The following is a 9,148-nucleotide window of genomic DNA, read 5'->3' on the forward strand; positions in this document are numbered from 1 at the left end:
GCTGCATTTTGTTCTCCTCCTCCATCACCGTCGTCTATTACACGAACAGGTAGAGAGATGGTTTGTTTTACCGTTTTAACCATAGCGGACTGAATGATATGCATCACCTGCATGCTTATATATATATATGCTTACCTTGAGGTGAAAGCTTTCACACGATGTTTGTCACTCGAACGAGTAACAACAACTTTACTAGTACAACAAAGAAGACGAAGAAAAATAAGAAGAAGAAGAAGACTTGTTGTGGACGTGGGTTATTGAATAAAATTATAAACAAAGGTATTGACCACCTCCCATTTGAAGCACACATTCCAGGTTACCAGTATTGTGGACCAGGCACCCGACTCGAAAAACGATTGAAACGTGGTGATCCAGGCATCAATCCTCTAGATAAAGCGTGCAAAGAGCACGATATTGCGTACCAAGAAACTGATGCAAATCATCGACGTGAAGCCGATCGAGTATTAGCTTCTAAGGCTTGGGCTCGAGTCAAGTCACGGGACGCAAGCGTACGAGAAAGGCTTGCGGCGTTAGCCGTAGCTGGAATTATGAAAGGCAAGGTAAAGCTAGGAGCTGGTAAACAAAGAAGACAAAAAGGAAAACCATTTATTGTTAGCTATTCAGAAAGCTCGCTCTGCGCTCGCACGTCTAGGACCAGGTGTCGGCATCAAGCAGGCAGCTTCCGCAGCACTCAGAGCTCCACGCAAAGCTGTAGGAAACAACAACAACAACAGTGTAGGAAAAAGAAGAAGAGTTATCCCATTACCACAAAAAAATTATTCCACTTATTCCACTATTCGCAGGCCTATCAGCCTTAGGAAGCCTAGCGGGAGGAGCGGCAGGTGTAGTGAACGCTATAAACAAAGCCAAAAAAGCAAGAGAGCAACTGTCCGAGATGCAACGTCACAACCATGTCATGGAAGCAGTAGCTTTACGGGGCGGAAAAGGCCTCTATTTAGCTCCTTACAAAAAAGGATTCGGTCTATACCTCTGAAACTACCATACAAACCGCTCTCTAACATTGAATTACATCAGTATGCCTTACAGTTAGGAATTCCTTATTTTCGTGGTGTTTACATGATAGACACGTTGCCTAAGTACGCACACAAAAACGAGAGTTGTATTGTAAATCTAGAACCCTCTTCCCTTTCAGGTTCACACTGGGTAGCAATATATAAAAGAGGGAAGCATGCACACTGTTTTGACAGTTTTGGTGATTTGAGGCCACCTTGTGAAGTATCACGCTATTTGCATGGTTGTAACCGTATTCTATATAACTACGAACGTTACCAATCTTTTGATAGCGTTATTTGTGGACATTTATGTCTACAGTTTCTACTGACTCTAAATACTGCTGATAAGTATTGACTACACATCATTCATCATGAAGAGTAGAAAGGAGTCGGTGTACACGTTGACTGGAAATGGGTCGGAATTGAGCATGGAACTATCTCCAGCGCTTGTTTTAGATGACTATTCGTACGAAGTAGGCATGAAGAGTTTATATACCTCATACACGATTCCTAACATAACTAAAAATAATAATCTTCTGAGAATTAGGTATGTAGGTAAACATAAAGATATCAATCATGATATAAAGATACCACCAGGAATGTATGAAATTCAGGATCTTATAGATATTTTAAATAGAAAGTTTGCACGAATAGGAGATACTCCTGATCAAACACATGAATACGAAAAGAATAGTACAAACAGACCCAACAGTAATTTTACTTTAACCTTTGACAGACATACTTTAAAATCAAAACTTTACAGCAAGTATACAATCGATTTCACCGTTGACGATTCTTTGGCACCTATTCTTGGTTTCGGGCGAACTATTTTGAAACCAAACACAACTAATATCTCACCTTCCCGTATCTGCATTTCGAACATTAACGTTATCCGTGTAGAGTGCAATATTGCAAGCGGTGCATTTTTAAACGGAAAACGTACACATTCCATTTACGATTTTTATCCTAACGTTGCTCCAGGGTATAAAATAGTTGAGCAACCCTTACCTATCATTTATTATCCTATTGCCTTACAAAGTGTAAACAACATCACTGTGACTCTCAAAGATCAAACTGAAAATAAGGTTGATTTGCTTGACGAAAACATTTCGGTTACGTTTCACATACGACCTATCGAATAAACACATGGGAATCGTCTATAGAAATACAAGCGATAGAAGTGGTAGTGGAGAACGTAAAGCTTCGAACCACATCTATCTAAAACCATTGACATTAAGCAACAAACGATATCTGGAATCTTTAGGATACAAAGTTCTTTACCCTTATAAAGATATAAAACTAAACAGACACACCTCGTTCTCACCTACAGTCAGCTAAGCCTTTATAGAGTAAACAACATATTCACCATGTCTCAAAAGAAGAAAAACCGTTTTTCAATCATTCTACTCCGGGTACTGCAGGATACAATGATGAAATACGAATCCCCTATTACGCGAGCAAGGATACTATCTCTTGTAATCCTCACGTTATAAGTACAGTTACAGGCGGAATCTTAAAGTTATTACAAACGTACACACGTACACACAATATGTACAACAGTTACAAACGAAAGTTTTAAGTTTTAGTGCTATCAGCCCTTATAAAGGTAAAACACACTCTGTGTTTTGCTCATAGTTAGCTAAACTTTTGTATGGTAAACAACACCTCCACCATGTTTCGTACGCTAAACATAGAAGAAAAACCTGTTTTCAATCGTTCTATTACTACTGTTAAGGAGCGAACCTATCGCCCTTACGCAGGTACAACATTCGGATACAATGATGAAATACGAATCCCAGCACGCAAGCAAGAATACCATCTGTTGCCTTCAAAAAGTTCTCTTCACGTTATAGGTAAAGTTACAAACGGAGCAGGAGCTATATCCACTACTTCTACCCTAGATAGCAATTTCGGTGCTTTTCTCTTCAGCGAATGTCGATATGAACTTAATGGTACAGAAATCGATCGAACAAGGAATTTGGGAATAGCAAGTACTATGAAGACTTTTGCATCAACGAAATCTACAACCAATCTCCAAAATACCGGTTGGTTCCCTGTCAGTCCAGGTTATGCCCTAGCTGACACTACAACAGGTTACTTTCACCTCGTTATGCCTCTTTCTAATATTTTAGGTTTTGCTGAAGATTATCAAAAGTATCACAGGTTGCTCCCACGAACTAGTATTAATTAGAAGTAGCAACGATAATTGCACCCTCAAATCTACAGATATAATGATAACTCTAATATAATTATTGAGGATATTTACTGGAAGGTGCCTTCACTCTCTCTCTCTCTCTCCCACAAAGAACAAGCACGCATGCTTAACATTGTAGAAAGAAATGAGAACTTGCAAATCGCATTTCGATCGTGGGAATTGTATGAACTTCCTTCTCTGCCTGCAACCAAACGAATGAATTGGACAATAAAAGCATCTTCACAACTAGAAAAACCACGTTTTATTACCTTTGGATTTCAAACTGACAAAGAAAAAAACCACTAACGCTTGTGTGTTTGATCATTGTAATATTTCTAAACTAAAAGTCTTTCTCAATGAGGAATATTATCCAAATGAAAACATACGTGTTAAAATAAGTGCTGGAGACTTTTCCGAACTGTATGATATATATACAAAATTTCGAGCTGCTTATTACTCATTAGAGGAAAATGAAATCGTTGGACCTATGCTTGATAGACTAGAGTTTAAAACATTGGCACCTTTGATTATTATCGATTGTTCTCACCAAAATGACTATTCGCTCATCTCCAGTCGACATTCGTATAGAATTTGAAACCAACGCCGACATTCCTGCGAATACATCTCTTTACGCACTTCTTCATGACCGAATTGTGGCTTATGAACCACTTAGCGGAGAAGTTACCATAAAACAGATGTAGACTTGAGAAGAAACACTCACCATGCTTGCATACTTCTCTGTTATTATGGAACATACTATACTAGAACTTAAAAATAGGTATGACTGAACAATAGCGTGGTGTCGTCATAAATCAACGCTTCCTTCACCGCGCTCGTGTCGGCATCTATAAAGTGTTTATTGATGCAGTTACTATAAAAGAGATGTGGGCTAAGAGGAAACCTTCACTCCATGTGCGTGTACTTCTCTTTCATCATGGAACAGTCTCCACTAGTTCTCATCGATCTGAAACCTTTGGATAATGGGCGAGTTGAATGTGCTTTCTGTGAATACACCAAGGATGCTGACTTTAGTTGTGCAGCTTTAATTAAATTCGACAAACAAGATAAGTTAAAAAATTTTAAAAGACTTACAAAACAAATGTTTCGTTGTGGTGAACGGATTGGGTGAAGAGTTTAAAACTGTTTTTCTAAACCTGTTGCTGATTTGTCAATGTACGGATGTTCGAAAGCAGCCTTGACAGCAGAAGAAACCAGTGATGATGAATACTTTCCGTGTGAACTACATCAAGAAGAAAAACAGAAATGTGCGTTATGGCATAATAAACACATGCATGATTGGCTCGCTAAAGAGATTAATGTTATGCGTATGGTAAGTGCTTCTATAAACAAATATCGTCATAGTGGACTTAAATCATTCAACACTCTGGACTGGTGTTATATGCCCGATGAGATTCTGATTTCGCTTGCTGATCATCAACTTCCTTTTCTTTGGAACATACGGCCAGATGAATTCAAGGAAAAACATCCTGAATATGAATATTGTTATGAACATTACTTCAACAACGATCCAAACGCTACTACTCAAATAGATGGTATTCCCAGTAGGAAGAAGGACTGTCGTATGTGTAAACAAAGAAAGGTGAAGGAGATGTATTATAATAGTCCTTGCTGTTCAAAGGAATAAATAATAAAAAGATGGTGTAATTATGTTTATATATACACATTTTTTGTATATGTGTCTTGATTAAATAAATATCATATAACCTTTTTTGTGTGTTATTTATTTCACCACCTTCCTTACTGTTAAAATAAAAACAACCAATATATATAAATTTATTATTTTTTATTTTTACAAACTAGCTCTTTTACATTTGATTACATATATAATCACTTCATTTATTCTTGAATAACAATCAAATAGGTACACATAATTTATTAGTTCCTGTACATACATTTTAATTAGTACATGAAACATCATACTTCTTATACTTCTTTACTATCACCATCAATGCGGTAATGACCCCACGCTAAAGTTGAAATACCATCTGATTGGATGTATCGTTTATCATCATCTGGTGTTAAAACTACTTTGTTTTGACACACAGTAAACACATGATGAAGATTTGATTGTATAGAATACTGATTTTTCATCATATGCTTATTTTCTCTGAAACACTCCTCATAATCATCTATTGTCAAATTCGCTGTAGATTTTACACCTTTGGCTTTTGTTACAGTTTTCTTTTCTGTTTTATAGCATACATTTTTGCTCTAAGTCCAATAAATTTACAAAACAACACACCTGACAATTCATCCTTCATGTAGCCTATTTCACGTCTATTCATTCTAGGAATTCTGTAAGGATTATCCTCTGAATAGTCTCCTGTATCAAACCATTCAGCAATATCTTCCTTTATATCTGCGTAAACATCCTTAGTTTTTATATGATAAATAAGGCTATCTGTATCAGTATACACTAATGTAAGGTCTCCCTCCTTTGGATACTTTTGCTTCATGTACGCATAATGAAAATCAACTACCTTTGTTTTAGATAAGTCTAATATCGTCATTCCTACAAACATTGGTTTATCGCTCTTGACTATCACCCTTTCCATTTCAATAGCTGCACACGATTCATCAAAATGACTCGTTTCTTAAAGGTAGGTTGCGCTATTAAACGCCCAGCACCAAAAGGTCCATCCCAACGTGTCGTCAATTTAACATCCATAAACTTTCTCACATTCATTAGTGTGCGACCAAAAACGGAATTATTCATTAACTTGAAAAAGTTTTTATCAAGATCGTTTGTGCTTTGCTTACGTTTTTCTGTATTCAATTCAATGTAAGGTTTCATCCAAGGAGCTTGATTAAATTTTTAAACATTGCAAACCATACTTTAAACATTGTTTCAAGTTTCGATAATGCAACACATACCTATGTTTATTATGTAGTGTTGTCATAAGTTTAGGAAGAGCCTTTTGTGCAGGAGATTTGAGTGGATACGATAGTCATTTTATTATCAAACAATTGTGTGAGAAGATTGTAGAGGTAGAGGAGAATGATGATAATGCGAGTGGGGTATTTAATCCAGGAAGGGTAACATTAATACCTAGTAATACAGAACGCTCGGTATGCGTTCTTGCTGGGTTAAGAGCAGCTACAATTGACCATGCAAAACAGTCATCATCGTTGCATTGTACATTAACAACAGCTTTCTTATCCCGTATGGCTTTAGGTAATTTCAAATGGTGACCCGCATGAAATCCTACATATGAATTTATGTTTATTCGCAGTTCCAACAGCGACTTAAGAGCCCACCCAGAATCTCTCTCTGGATAGCGACTCAATTTGGTTAAGGTCTCTTGCACAACATTTTCTTCATACCACTCTCGTAAATCTGTTGCAATAGTAATAATATGATTTTTGGTGTTGGTGTGAAGTTTAGTTGTCTGATCCGAACTAGGCAATATGTGTTCAGATATCAATGATGTGTTTACTTTAAGCGCACTGCTTTCTGACGCTTTTTGCACACACTTTTTAAACCATATGTAACACCTTTCCAAAAACAGTTTAGGATCCTTCAACTCACAACTATTTCTATTTGACCCTGTAAACATACGCGTCCTGTAACTAGTTTCTAGTAATGTCCAAGCCATACAACATTTTTCTACTCTTACACTTACTTTGCTTAAACAATTGTTTTGTATACAATTCTTTAGACTGTCAACTAGATTTACCCAATATGTATTCAATTCATTTGTATTTTCAACTAACGTGGGTTCATAGATTGAAAGATGAGTTGATGGAATAACGTCTACAGACACATTCAACCCTCTGTCCAAACCACATTGTTCTAACATACTCTCTACGGTGGTGTATGTGTCACTTAAAAATTCTTCAAATTTATGATTGTTCGTTACATTATCCAAAGAAAAGGAAAGTTCTTCTGACAACCTCAAACGTTTTGGTTCCATCATTGTTTACCTAATTTCTCTATTTTTTAATAAAAAACAGCAATAACAGTTATGTACATCCGCATGAATCCACCATTGCGGAAGGAATGTATAATGCTACTAGAACAAGGAATTAGTTTCAAATCACACTTGTTCTCAATACTTCATAACAAATGCTACTGTTCATATCAATAAACATTAATACATTTGACAATTTCTTTACTTTAAATAGACAGTAATGACAGTTGCTGTACACAGTATGTACATCCGTATTGTAGTTCAATAACTGTTTTTGAATCCACGAATACGGGGAATGTATAACGTCACAAGAACAGTGAATTAGTTCGGAATCACACTCATCTTGAAGACTGCATAACAAATGCTGTTGATATATCTTACTGTACATATCAGTAAACACTATCACATTCGATTCAAACCTTAGAGTTTTGTAGTTATAACCAGAAATTATTAAAATATGAGCATTTTTATCCAACCCTGGAGTCTGTAATATTACACGTAACACACACTCATCAACATTTTTCCTGTGCTCTTGATAGTATTCTTTCGAAGAATCTGATGTGTATACAGTAAACGTTAAGGGTGTAATATTGTTTAACCAACAGCCTTCTTCTTCTGCCTTACAACCCTCAAGACATGAAGAAACTATAACTAACTGTTCGATTCCTTCTCTCTGTCTTACACTTATATGCTTATATTTCATATTTTAGGCACACATATAAACACAGCTAAAAACTATGGTAGATAAAACATAGGTAGGGAAGATTCTAGCGCCTTCTCCTCAGCAGACTACCCTTCCCCCTATACATGCATGAACAATGTTAAAATATTAAAGCAAACATTTTAAACTTTCTATTTAACCTACCTCGTTACGTGAATTTATTTTGCCTTTATATATGAGCTTCAATCCCCTTTGATTTAATTCCTCCACGTCGTTATCGGTTAGTTCTTGGTACTGAGCTGGTAAAAATACTGATGTTGCCACCTCTTCGTCACCAAATTTTTCTAAAATATCTGCAACAATTCGCCTCCCGTACCGAGTTTTAACAGCTCGGTACGAGAGTACATTGTAAACTTCATTGACCGCTAATTGATCTAGCGGTTTATACTCGCTTCCTCTTGATTTGGATAAAGTAGAAAGTTTCTTCAACAAGTCCATTACTTGATGGCAAACAGTTAAATCACACTCTGAAACAAAAAAAAAGAAATCCTAATATTATCCTCTCTATTCAATCAAGTTATAACTTATTACATTGCGTTACAAAGAAACAGAGAGAAAAACTTACCAAAAGATTAGGTGTGAATCAAATCTCTGGTCAATCCCGAACAGCGCGAGCAGCAATCAAGGATATATGCAATAGATCACTGATGTACACAAGCAAGGTCGCAGAACCAGCGAATACGTTTCCACAAACGAATGCTGGCTATATATATATATATATATATATACATACTAAACTCATCGCAGCAGGAAAGCGCACGTGCAAACCAACTCAGTGGGAGAGCGCACCTGCCACACACAAAAGAACAAAGGAAGCGGGAGGAAACGAGGCTGACTCAGCTGGGGGAGCGAGGGGGTAACGAGGCTGACTCAGCGGGGGAGCGAGGGGGGAACGATGCTGACTCAGCGGGAGGGGAGCGCACCTGCCACACACAGCTGCACAAAGGGGAAACGTAACCCTCGCCAAGGGGGTGGAGGCCACACCCCGCCCCCACCACCCTGCACGCGCGCGCGCGCACGCACGCTCACCTCCCCCACAGACAGACCAACACACCCACCCTCCCCCCCAGCACTACCCACCCCCACCAATCAGAGCAAAGCCCCGCCCCCACCCACCCACCTATCAGAGCACAGGCCACGCCCCCACCCCCCAACCAATCAGAGCACAGACCACGCCCCCCGCCCACCCCCACCCCAAAGTAGATCAGAACCGGCGTCACACCACTTGGCTCAGCGGGAGGGGAGCACATCTGCACGCCATGCTGACTCAGCGGGAAGAGAGCGCACC

Source organism: Anabrus simplex, chromosome 1, assembly GCF_040414725.1.
Source record: "Anabrus simplex isolate iqAnaSimp1 chromosome 1, ASM4041472v1, whole genome shotgun sequence".
Classification (NCBI taxonomy): domain Eukaryota; kingdom Metazoa; phylum Arthropoda; class Insecta; order Orthoptera; family Tettigoniidae; genus Anabrus; species Anabrus simplex.